The 13383-nt window shown below is 45.4% G+C and overlaps 1 protein-coding gene across 1 annotated transcript in view; it reads right to left on the bottom strand.

Moving 5' to 3' along the window:
• The window catches only part of RXFP1 (relaxin family peptide receptor 1), a 955071-nt gene that overhangs the window by 398296 nt on the left and 543392 nt on the right, over positions 1-13383 (bottom strand). The window lies entirely within an intron of this gene.

Below are 13383 nucleotides of genomic sequence, written 5' to 3'. Positions count from 1 at the left end.
TACTTCCCCACACACGCATGTGCATATAGCATGATGCAGACACCATTTTGTTTATTTGCTGGTTCAAGATGCCAGACCCAATCTTGAAATGCTAAATTAAAAAAATATTTTTTAAATGTGTGCCGAGTGCATTTCGTAAAGAAGCATCACAGCAGCAAATCGCAGTTGCCAGGTCCTTCAAAACAATCATAATACAAAATAAGCATTTACATTGCGACGGTTTCGCCTTTGCAAAAGTTAGAGCTATTGGCATTGTAAATGACAACATTTTTATTTATGTGTTGGTTTTGAAAACAGATAAATAAATGGCATTGTCATTTACAATGTCAATAGCTTAATCTCTCGCAAATGCCACACACACACACACACACACAGAGCCCCACACACACACACAGAGCCCCCAACACACACACACAGCCACACACACACACAGAGCCCCCGACACACACAAAGCCACACACACACACACAGCCCCCACACACACATAGAGCCCCACACACAGAGCCCCCTCCACACACACACAGAGCCCCCCCACACACACAGAACCCCCCACACACAGAACCCCACACATACACAGAGCCCCACACACACACACAGAGCCCCACACACACACAGACAGAGAGCCACACACACACACACACAGGCAGGGCGCCACACACACACAGGCAGAGCGCCATACACACACACAGGCAGAGCGCCACACACACACACACACACACACATGCAGAGCGCCACACACACACACAGACAGAGCGCCACACACACACACAGACAGATCTCCACACACACAGAGCGCCACACACACACACACACACACACACACAGAGCGCCACACACACACAGAGCGCCACACGCACACACACACAGAGCGCCACACACACACAAACAGAGCGTCACACACACACAGAGTGCCACACACAGACAGAGCCCCACACACAGACAGAGCCCCACACACAGACAGAGCCCCACACACAGACAGAGCCCCACACACAGACAGAGCCCCACACAGACAGAGCCACACATAGACAGAGCCACACACAGACACACATTTTCTCACCTGCACAAAGGAAAGGACAAAAATGCACACAGGCTTCGGTCAAACACCTTCCAGATTAACTGCCCAGACTGCAGCAGCACGCACAGCTTCAGACTCAGCACTTACCCACCAAATACACTTCCGCCACAGAAGCAGCAAAGGCTGGTGAGACTAGCCAGCAACCAGGGTAAAACCAGACAGAGCAGATGTTCTGAAGTGGCCGCTACCCACAAGACAAGGAAGCCACCAATTTCCAGGACATGGGTCACCAAGACTAACTATTAGTCAGTCAAAGTTCTAGCCCGTAGAAGGGGCAATCCAAAAACCACTTGTAACCCAACTGTGTCCTCTCACAGCCCTCAAAGCCCACACAGCTTTCACAGCCCACACAGCTCTAACAGCCCTCACAGCTCTCACAGCCCTCACAGCTCTCACAGCCCACACAGCTCTCACAGCTCTCACAGCCTACACAGCCCACCCAGCCCACACAGCCCACACAGCTCTCACATCTCTCACAGCCCACACAGCTCTCACAGCCCTCACAGCTCTCACAGTCCACACAACAGGGGGCAGGAATGCAAGCACACCGGAACGGGGGGCAGCAAGCACAACGAGCGAACAGGGGGCAGGAAAGCAAGCACATCGAGGGAACAGGCACAAACAGGGGGCAGAGGTAAGAAAAAGCGAGCACAAACAGGGGGACGGAATGCAAGCACACCGGAACAGAGGGCAGGAATGCAAGCACACCGGAACAGTAACCAGCACGCTGAGCTGTCATACTAGGAAATAAACAAGTTGCATGCAACGAGCAGATGTGGTCTGTAACAAGCCAATCAACTCCACTCTTCGACCAATGAGAGCTGCTTTGAGAAAGCTCGAGGATGTAAACGGAGCAAGCTTCTTGAAAACATACCCTAAGGGGGCTATGCTGGAACCCTGGATAATGCCCCGCCCTGGACAAATAACTTCTAGTAACAACCACTCCACACCCACTTCCACCCACAGCTCTCCACCCCCTCACCGACCTGCGCTTGTCCACAGGTAGCAAAAAAAGACAGAAGAAATCGGAAACATCAGCATAAAAGAAAACGATAACACTGAAGAAACTCACTAGGTGAGGGAAGAGGAATGCTGGTGACATCATATCGTATATGAAATAAGTGAGGCAGAGTTTGACAAGGCAGCGAAAAGGAGCTGCTGACCGGCGTGGATTGCGTGAGGGCAATATTTGGACCCCTGTGGTCTGCATTAAAGTTGAGTCTTCCAGGCAGTGTGGGGTGAAGTTGGTCCCAGCTGGAGTTTGAGGATGAGCCCTCAGTACTGTGCGTGAGTGTAATTAATTTTTAGACTCTGCAGTACGAGGTGAGCTTGAGTCCTGGCAGCAGTTTGGGGTGAGGGTTGGTCCCAGCTGCGGTTTGAGGTGAGTGTGAGGATGAGACCTCTTTAGTTTAATGCACAAGCGTAATAAGATTTGGACTCCAGTGTGCGGTAAACTGGAGTCCTTTGTGCAGTGTTGGGTGAATGTTGATGCCACTTACATTTTGGCTGAGTGTGTGACTGAGACCCCTGCAGTTTCCTTGAGTGTGACATTTGCACCTGTGCAGCGTGAGGGTGAGCCCTCTAGTTTGCGTTGGTGTGATGCATGTCTGGACTCTGCAGTGTGAGGTGAGCTTGACTCCTGTCTGCGGTTTGAGATAAAGGTTGGTCCCAGCTTACAGGCTGGTGCGAGTGTGAATGAAACCACTGGCCCTTGGTGTGTGTGATATTTGGAGCCCTTGAGAGGCGCTTGAGCCCCGGCTGCAGAAGTTAGCGTCAGTGCGATTCTACAACCCCTGCACTTTGCCGCCCAAAGTAGGGACAAGAGTGTGGCAGAAAGTGCTAGAAGGCGGATCCGTGGCGCTCGAGCCAGGCAGCGTCAAACAACAGTTGTGTTGTCACGCAGGCTGCGGGCACCACCGTAGCCCTCCGGGAGCAGGTACAGCTCTCAGGGTTTTGCGACTGCTGGGTTCTCCTTCAACGGTTTATGCTTATTTTATAGCGATTATATTTAATGTGGTTTTCCTAGCACCCCTTAGTATGAAGAAAAACAAAGAACCCACAGCAATTCTATTTCCGTGAAACATGGCTCCGTCTCCTGCACCTGACAGGGACGCGAAGGGGCGGCGGGGGGGTGGTGTCGGTATTTGGGGGTGGGCGCCGCAAGTTGAAGATAAAATCTCGCATGAATCGGTGGAGCAGACCGGAAAATATTGGTGAAAATTAAAGCAGGAACAAGAAGGTGGGGGCACAGTGAAAAGGAGAATGGGATATGCGGAGGAAAGAGAGAGAAACACAGGAATGGATGAAGGGAAGAGAGCAAGAACAGAAGGGCTAAAGGAACAAGAGAGTGCGAGGTTAAATACATCACGAGCAGGCAGCACGGCAAAGAATACATGGGTAGAGGGAAGGGGGGGCTAGAGCGGGACAAAGGAGAGCTGCGGGCGGAGGGAAGGGGTGCACAAACAGGGAGTCAGTGGCAAGAAACAACGGCACAAACAGGGGGGCAGGAAAAACGGCACAAACAGGGGGGCAGGGGCACAAAGAACGGCACAAACAGGGGGGCAGAGGCTTACCTCATGTCCTCGGTAGATGCTGCTCGGAAAGCACAGCGCGCCCTGTAGGGATTCGGGGGCGTGTTTTTCGTGCTCTCCCCTTACTATTGGCTGGAAGGTAAAATTCCAGCCAATGGGAGGAGGAGAGGGCGGGACTTAAAAAAAGACCCAGAAACGCCCCCGCGAAACCTAAAAATAATTAAACAACACAAAACTCATGACAGGGATAGCAACAGGGAGAGGGGGAGGGTGGCACAGGAGGAACAAAGCAGCCTGAGGCCAGGAGGAGGGTGAAGAAAAAGAAAGAAAAAAAAGTCTGACATGGGTGGGGGTTGTAGGGGAAATAAGAGACGAGCTAGGGAGATGGCGGAGGGAGCATATAAGAGGGCATTTATTTGTGGGGTAATAGAACACGAAGAGAGTAAGAAAACACATTCCCCTCCATTGAGTGCTGAAAAAATTGTTCCCTGAATGTGAGCAGTTGAAGGAATCAAGACATCCAATTAAAAGCATGGCAAAAAAAACTCTGCTCCAGAGTAGGGACAAACACAAGAAGAGGAAGGAAATCCACCAAATATGAAGCATGCAAATTACATTGACAAGGAAGCTACCCATTGGAAAGCAATGGGCTGGCCCAAAGCCCACTTTGAGTATTTTTATTGCCCTCAATAGGATTTGGACAACAGACAGCTAAAAAGCTGTGTGTAGGTGAGACGTAAAAACCTGAATGTATCCTGTTTTCATTCTCTCTTTTAATCTCCTTTTCACTGTCTGACTTTCGAAAACATGGCAAAGCATGAGGGGCATGGCTGGCTGGGTGACTGACCTTTACTCTTCTCCGTTCCTTTGTCTGACATTTACTACCCTGTAAGTACTTTTACAGGAATTTTACTTTGTCTGCATGTGTCTGCATTTACAGAGTTACAACATCACGTTGCCCAAACTAGTAGGAAAACAACTTTTAAAGTAAGTATAATTTAGTATTACAGGTAAAAAAAGTTTATATGATGTGCAAGTAATCTATATTAACATACTTTTGTTTAGGGTTACTGCTAAAGAAGTGTATGAGTTTAATCATATTCCATCTAAAATAAATCAACGTGATTTTTGGGATGGAATTAAAACTATTACATTCTTTTAAATTGAAATGTGTAAAGAAAAAATTACTATTTTTCACACTTCTAGCAACAGCAAATACCAATATACCTCTTTGGTGGCGGTGTGACAAAAATGTCATCCAAATGTAAATGTTTGCAATCAATTGTAAGTTTAGGGTTAGCATTAGGGTTAGAATACGTTTTATAATTATCTTTTCAACAGAATTTAATTTGGGAGTATGGTAAGACTTGATGCAACTCAATATGTCTATTTAATTTGATTTAAATGAAATTAATGATAAGATTAGGGCTAACATTTGGCTTACAATAAAGCTATTCATTTAATTAAACATGGAAATAAAAAAGCGTTTGATTAATATGAGCATTATTATGTATATATTTTTAAAAAATTGCTGGTTAAATATATTTTCGGTCTGGGGTTAAGTTTATCATTAGAATAAGGTAATATTTTATTTAAATAAACATATAATTCTTATCAATTTAGGTTTAGAATAAAGGTTAGTAAGCATGAACTTTAATGCAATTAAGCGGTATTAAACATGTCTGAGGAAACGTTTAGCATAATATTAAGGTTTAGGGTTTGGTATAGTGGACGGAGTGAAGGTAAGACCAAATATGGGTCAAAATAAGCCTTTTTCAGTATTTTGGATCAGTGGAACAAGTACAGTTAGGTTAAGATAACAGTGGAGAAGTAACAGTATGGGGAAGTATAGACTAGTAAAAGACACAACCCCAGGCCATAGTTGTTACACTTGCCAGATCACTCTTATTTCGTTAGACAATGTCCTCCATCATCGTTTCCGCTGGATTTTATTTTAACTTGAGCTTCCACCCTCGAGTGGCTTCGTGTAACTATTCCATAGTAAAACAAATAGCATTGGAAATGTTTGTGTATGAAACACACCAAACATTTTGGTTGATGTTTATATCTTTTGCTGTGGCCAGATTCTCTCCAGTTTACCAAACTCCTATTGATATTTCAGAAGATACTCTCAACTTTTACAATAACAAATAGCAAGGTGATGAATGAAATGCTTGAATTAATCTAATCGACTTTCAATTGCTCGGGCTACGTTTCAGCCCATCGTTTTTCAGCCACTATGCCACATCAGAGACCTATCTTATGCAAACCAGTCATGGTCCTGCTCCAATAGGAACAGTCCATCCAGAACTGCCAGGCTAGGTTATGATTAGGAGCAAAATCCATAAATTTTGCTCCTAATCATCCTAAACAGTCATGCAAACTATAACTTGCACACAAAATGCAATGCTTATGTTCTGATATTATTTATACCAATAAATAACAAGTGAGATGTATCTAAACAACAACACATAGTCAGACCAACTTATAATGCATTTGTAGCCATGTCTTTCAAAGTGGTATGGGTAATGTGGTAAGTAATATAATCTTCAAAATGATTTGAAACACTTGTACTTGCATCTGTTTCATTACTGTTGAGGTCATGAGCATTGCATTTGGCATGCAAGTTGTAGTTTGCATGGCTTTTGTGTGAGCTATGGATTATGCTCCTAACCATAACTTTCTGTTTTAGTCATTTTTGTTTTTAATTCATAATCATAACTGCATTTTAAACATACCTGCATGCTTGAGAATTTGAGATTTCGAATGTCAGGGGTGCAAAAAAAGTAAGGGCCTGATTAAGAGTTTGGCAGTGTGGGAGGGGGCAGTGTGCCACCACCCGCTACCGCACTGCCAAACTCCATCGTCGACCGCACATAGGATTACACAAGCTTTATAAAGGCAGCGCATTGGGACAGCCACAGCACGTTCCAGGATTCTAAAATCTATGCAGTGCTGGAACAGGGGATACATGCATACAAGAGGGGGCACATCAAGTGCCCCTCTGCATGCATCCCAAAGGCCTTGAGGCAACAGGGGACCCGGTAGGGCTCACTTGTGCCTTTCTGCCACCCTTTTCATGGCATTAACCACCACAGGGGCAGCCCTATCCAGCTGAACCAGGGGCAATCAATATTTAATCCGAACAATGGTTCAAAGTGTTTGAAAAATTTCAATTGCACAAAGAAATACCAACACTGAACAATTAATTAAGACAAAAAAACACATGAGTGTACACATAAAGAAGTGAAAACTAGAGAAACGGCCCACAAAGGAAAAATCTAGAAAAACATATAAAATGTATTCAATAAAAAGTAATATGATAGAGCTCAGAGGTATAAGCTGATACATGTAACATTTGATAAAATACAAAACCAGACAAGTGGCAAACAAAAAAAAGGTGACATAGAAAAAGGAGTTTCAGAGCAACACTGAAACTACAACAAACAAGAAATTTGTCCTCCATTAATTGCAGCCACAGTTGCGTCGACAACGTTTTGAACTTTGTTATAAATACACGGTCATCTTCAGGACATAAAATTTAGCTGCGCATCCAAACAGACAGTTTCCAATCACATAAAAGAGCGAGCATAGCATTTGTCAATGCACCGGAGAAAATATTTTTAAAATGATGAGTAGTTGAAAGCAATTTTTATTATTCAACTCCAGTCATTCGGTTACCTCAGTGACTGCTTTGAGTGAATCAGGCAGAGTTAGCCACGGGGTAGGAGAACCCTTCTCCTCTATGCTCCCTTCATATGTGTGGTTGAAATCATTCCATCACGCAACAAATTAATTCAAATGTTATATGTACCAGCTTATACCTCTGAGCTCTATGATATTACTTTTTATTGAATAAATTGTGTATGTTTTCTAGATTTTTTCTTTATGGGCCATTTCTCTATTTTTTTTTATAATTCATTTTATTAAAAAATCTTGACATAGAGGTACAAATTCACATTAGTCAAGTAAAGGAATTTACAGTGAAGTTAGAAATGCATACAAGGACAGTGATATAATTAGTCGGATTTCAAGGGGATGGGGGGTCATCCATGTCAGCGTCGCGGGGAGGGGTACATGTATCGACGCGGTATGCATTCCAGGGGCCCCAAATCCTAGACCATCTTTGGGGGCAGCCACGGTCCACGTAAACTGTCTTTTTTCTTAGCATACAACAGTCAAGGTCTTTCTCTCAATCTGTAACTGGGTGTGTGCGGAGCTCACCAGAGTTGCGCAATATTTCTCTTGGCGATCATTCAGCCAAGTGTCACCCATTGCATGGTAAAAGTGTTGAGGTCAGAAGGTTCCCAGATGTTAAGAAGGCATCTGGGCACTTCTGGTTTGATGTCTACCCCCAGTGTTTCACTCATGACTGCGTGTATGTTTTGCCAATATTCCTGGATCGGCTCACAGTGCTATAATAGGTGTATGAACGGCCTCATTTGTGTGCATTCCCACCTACAAGATCTGTCTGCTAGCCCACCCATGTGTACCAATTGGGGACCAGTTATGTAAATTCTGTGCAGGATCTTTAACTGCACCAGTCTGAGTCACGTCGGGATCACTACTGTTTTGGGGGAGGAGACCGCCGCCTGCCAACCCTCGTTGTCTAATTCGATTCCGTCCTCAGTCCATTTGTGTCATGGCGCCAAAAGGGGGTCCTCAATATTATTAATGAGTTTTCGATAGGTTAGGAAATGGCCTTTTCAGGCAGGTGGCCGTCCAGCAGCTGATCCTCTAATGCGGAGGTATCTGGTGGAGTGCCAGTTTCTCTATTTTTCACTTTTTTATGTGTGCACTGATGTGTTTTTGTCTTAATTAATTGTTCACTGTTGGTATTTGTTTATGCAATTGAAATTTCTCAAACACTTTGTACCATTGTTTGGATTAAATACCCTTTTCATGGCTGTGACAACCAACTTTTAATATGCTTGGCGGTGCCGCAAAGACATCACCAAGCATATTGTGAGATAGCGGGTCCCTGGAGAGTTGTAATACGGCAGTCAGACCACTGGTTCCCGACCACCTCCACACCTCCACCATGGGTTTGGCAGTCCTATGTACTGCCAAATTCATAATTAGGCCCTAAGGCTGCGTAGAATTGACTCCACCTCATGCCCCTTTCATTCACCACCAACCTGCCACTTTATCTCACTCCTTCAGGTTACTTTTCATCACTAGTTTACTTATTGTCACTTTTTTCTATTGTTCTCTTTATCATTTGGATCTTTTTATGGAGAAAGCTGACTGACCTTTGAATGGACTTGGCGCATTACACTGACAATTACCAGTCTCTGTTGACTGAAGTTCAGATTTACTATAAACTGGAAGCACAAGCTTTCTGAATTATTGCTTATTACGGTGTACTACTAGCAAGCACCTAACACTTTGCAATTACCCATCCTACCATTTGAATACTTTTGCACCTACAAAGATTTGCATGTACAAATCAGAAAAACTAAAAGGTCGAACTTTTATGGGGACATGGCATTGCACCAGCCAAGATCGTCGCATAATCTGTGAGCTCCACGAAGGCCCTCTCAGATCCGTCCTCTATCTGCTAATTATCTGCCCGGCCCTGATTATTTGGGCACTCCAGGGTGCCCCAGTAGTGAAGAACATGCTTAGAGACAGAGCTGGATCAGAGAATGCGATCCTCGGTGGTTGAGGATGCAGAGACCAGCATTCCGGAGAATGAGAATGGCAACCGCAAACTGAGACCTGTCCTGCGTGGAGACCAGCGGTTTGGGCTGCTGCCTGGGTTGGATTAGTGTTAGCGGCCTTCTTGGCTCCCTTCCCCTTGGAGGTGAAGGCGGTGGGGACATTGACGACACCTCTGCGAGCCACTGCTGTGATTGAAACCTCCCCTCCCGCCCCTCATAGAGAAGAGCAAGAGAGAAAGGTGCAAAGACATCCAGAACTGATCCCCGGTGGGCTTGGAAACATCTGGATGCCCTGCGTGGGCCTTGAACATGGTAAGAGGGCTCAGCCACAAAGGAACGGCCTGTCACAGTCTCTCCGACATGGCCTAGGTGCCATCCAAGAGACGGTAAGCCCTGCCTGGCCTGGATTGAAGACATACAGACAAGCAAAGAGTGACAATCGTAGCTTAAGGTCAGTGGGGAGCGGGATGCATCGGTGGAAAATGCAGAAATAGAGCTGCGGAAGCAGTGGGAATACTGCAGTAAAATTAATTGCAAAGTGAGCGCACATCAGCCTGTGAGGAGGGTGCCTGAACCCAAGAAACCAGGCCTCAGTAGTGTGAACCGAAGTAAGCGACTATTGATAAACTGGAAGTGGGACGTCCAAAGATCAATATCTGCTTGAAGCACAGTGCTAATACTGATATGCTCGTAGTGACAGACAAGTGAGGGGGGTGCCAAACGCGAGATTGAAGCATAGGGGCCGCAACATCCATGTGCTTAAGGCAGCAGCTGGGGAAATATACCCCAAACCCCACCAAAACAGCCACCATGCAACCGAAGGGGGAACCCACAGCCCAGACTAATAAACTGGATAAATATGCTGTGCCCAGGCAAATGATGGCGGAAGAAGCAGTAATGTCTGGAAACCAGGAAATGGTGGAGCCCTCGCTGGAGGCCATAATGGCGACGATTCATGACCTGGGAGAGACCCCCAAGTCTAAAATAGAGAAGGTCACCATAGAGGTAAGCCTGCTCCTGAAAGACATGAATAAAACCCCAGAGAAAGTCGTGATAGCAGAAACTAACATTAGCAATCTCCAATTTGCCACTCGAAAACTGTAAGAAAGAGTACAACAACTATCACATCAACACAAAATAATGGCTCCCAAGTTTGAGGTCCAAGAGAGGAAGGCCTGCAGAAACAACATCAGGGTGGTGGGGGTGCCTGGGGGAATGGAGGCACCTCAATGGACCTCTTCCTGGAGGACCTAATCATCCATCAGCAGAAACCGAAGTGCCTCTACTATTTCCTTTCCATTGACCGGACCCACAGTACTCCGTCAAAGCCAGGGGCCCCACCCAGAACCAACATAGTCAGGGTACTAAACCATTGCAATGCTACAATAAGGTTCTTTCCTTATTTTACCTTGTTAGTGCAGCGCCAAAGACGTACCTTCGATGAGGTTAAGAGAGCATTGAGGGCGGAGAGTCTTAAATAGTGATGTTGTTTCCGGCTAAGCTTAGAGTAATGGACGGTGGCAAATCGTGGTACTTCACTATGCCGGAAGAAGTGTGGGACTGGCTTGAAGAAGGAAGAGCAGCTGGGCCACAAAGGTGACAGGAACAGGATAGGCGACAGCACAGGGAATTGAGCAATGGCTCATCCAGTGAACTGCAATAACCCACTAAGGATGGTGGATCCTCCCCTGGAGACGTGCTCTTGCCCACATCCAGTTGTCAAGTAAGGGGTGGGGAGTCTTGAAATCTATAACTAGAATGAGTTTGATGACTCGAAATTATCACATTGGAAACTGGGCCTGACAGACATTGGGGAGAAACAAGCTATGAAGTAGCCCCAGGTCTCCTTTACAAGCATCTGACATGTAAGTGATGACCTCAAAGGGACACAAAAAAGGCCTGATAGGGAAGATGGCTCACTTTCTCTAATATTTTTATAATGGAACCATTCCCAATATTTGACTTTCAGAACCTCCTTTGTGGGAAAGTTTGAGTTTTTGGGATCCAACCATATGAGGGACATACCTAAGTTTGACAAGAGGTCTCTGACCACCCATAGCCATTTAATATGGTGTAGAGTGTCAGCCCTTATTTTATCTAAGAAACCTTTCAGATAGGCTGCAGGCTCCGGCGTAGTCCTGAGTCTCCTCCAATAAAGGAGGGGTCGGAGTTTAGATACGGCTGCGATTGGTTTTCTCCCCAGATCAATTAATAGTGGGCTCATTGGGGTACTTTGTGGCAGTCTAGTCATTTTTCTCAAGAACCTATTTTCTGAAGAAGTGAGAGTTCCTAAGTTCTCGCACCCCCAAAGTTCCGAACAGTAGAGGGCTGAGCTAATGACTTTCATATTATAGATTTCTAAGACTGGGCTAATGGGTTTTGTGTGTGAAGGATTGTGTTCCAGGTGTAAAATCCCCGATAGCTGCCTATGTTTAAGGGAAGCTAATTCAATCTAATGGTCCCACTTCATATTATCTTGAAAGTTTACCCCCGAGATAGGTGAATTCCTTGACCAGTTCTAACGGCCTATCATTCATTCGGATACCCTGTGCGGGTTAAATACCATTAATTTTGTCTTTGACACGTTGTCCGCCAAGCCCTGCTGCGAACAGAACCCCTCGAGTGTTTTTAGGGCTTTCTGAAGTCTGCTTGGGGTCTTGGATAAGATCAACGTGTCATCAGCAAACATCAATATTGGCACTTTATCGCCTGCCAGTACAGGGGCATCCGACAGGGCAGAGCTCATATAGTCAACTATCCCATTAATATATAATGAGAATAGTGTTTGGGCCATCACACAACCTTGGCACACGCCACTTTCAACAGGGAATGCTTCAGTGACTTCCCCCTGCCCACCCCATCTAATCTTTGCGCTGTTGTCTTCATGCAATCTAATAATCAAGGTCAGGAGCTCTGATGGAATCCCTAGTTCTTGTAGATTTAACCATAATTTGGTGCGGGGACGAGATCTACAAAGGCGGCATAAAGACTTCCCTTACCTAGGGTCACTATCTTCCAGTATATCAGGACAAATCGAAACACCTGATCGATGGTGCTAAGGGACGCTCGAAATCCGGCTTGTAAAGGGGACAAAACCCCAAACTCCTCAATCCATTCATGTATTCTATTGAGCACCATCCTCCCAATTATTTTCTGCAAACAGTCAATTAGACTGATTGGCCTATAGTTCACCGGGCATGATTTGTCCCCTTTCTTGAAAACGTGGATGATCTCTGCCCTCTTCCAGGAGTCGGGTATAGGGGACTCTTGGGCAACAGCATTTGACAACAAAAAGATATAGCGGCACCATCTATCCATATCATATAAGAAGATATTCCCTGGTATGCCATCAGGCCCTGGTGCCTTTCCAACCAGTACTGATTTGAGCGCTGTCTCTACCGCATCCCTGCTAAATGTGTCATCCAGGTATAAAGTTCTTATAATTTCTCCCTCCCCTTCTGATAGGATTGAAGCATATTGAGGTTTAAAATGGTTCACCCAGTCCGACTGTGACACATGGTTTTGAGGTCGCTCTCTATTTCAACAGGAGCACAGAGGGGAACAAGGGACAGGGTTGCCCTACACTCATAAACCATAATAATAATAATAATATATAATATTATTAATCCACATTTGTAAAGCGCGAACAATCACCCGTAAGGGTCTCTAGGCGCTGGGGGCCGTCGGGAAGATTAAGCAAGCTATTGCCCAGAATCAGATGGTGCTGGGCTTACCTCTCGCCGGAGCTGGGGATCGAACCATGATCCCCAGACTCCAGCGTCAGTCGCCCTGGCCACGGCACCACACCTCTCCCTCTACAATTTCAAAATTGTAAATATATGGTCAAATACAGTTCAACACCTCCAGATAAAGGATGATAGTGGTATTGTAGCAGAAGAAATCAGTACGGGACATTCTTTCTGCAACAAACAAACTGATATATAACTCACCTAAGTGACAGGGTTATTGTTATATATATTGATGGTTTTTGAGGTCGCTCTGCCTGTCCCCATTGGGCCACTTATAATATTTCCAAAATTCTTTGGGGTTTTTCTTGGCGCAGGCTTCCCTTAGTTCCTGCCACCTTTTGTCGTCCCATGATTTTTTGGCTTTC

The sequence above is a fragment of the Lissotriton vulgaris genome, chromosome 3_1 (assembly GCF_964263255.1).
Source record: "Lissotriton vulgaris chromosome 3_1, aLisVul1.2, whole genome shotgun sequence".
NCBI lineage: Eukaryota > Metazoa > Chordata > Amphibia > Caudata > Salamandridae > Lissotriton > Lissotriton vulgaris.
Note: the sequence above shows the minus strand (reverse complement) of the source record. Positions and strands in the feature narration are given on the sequence as shown.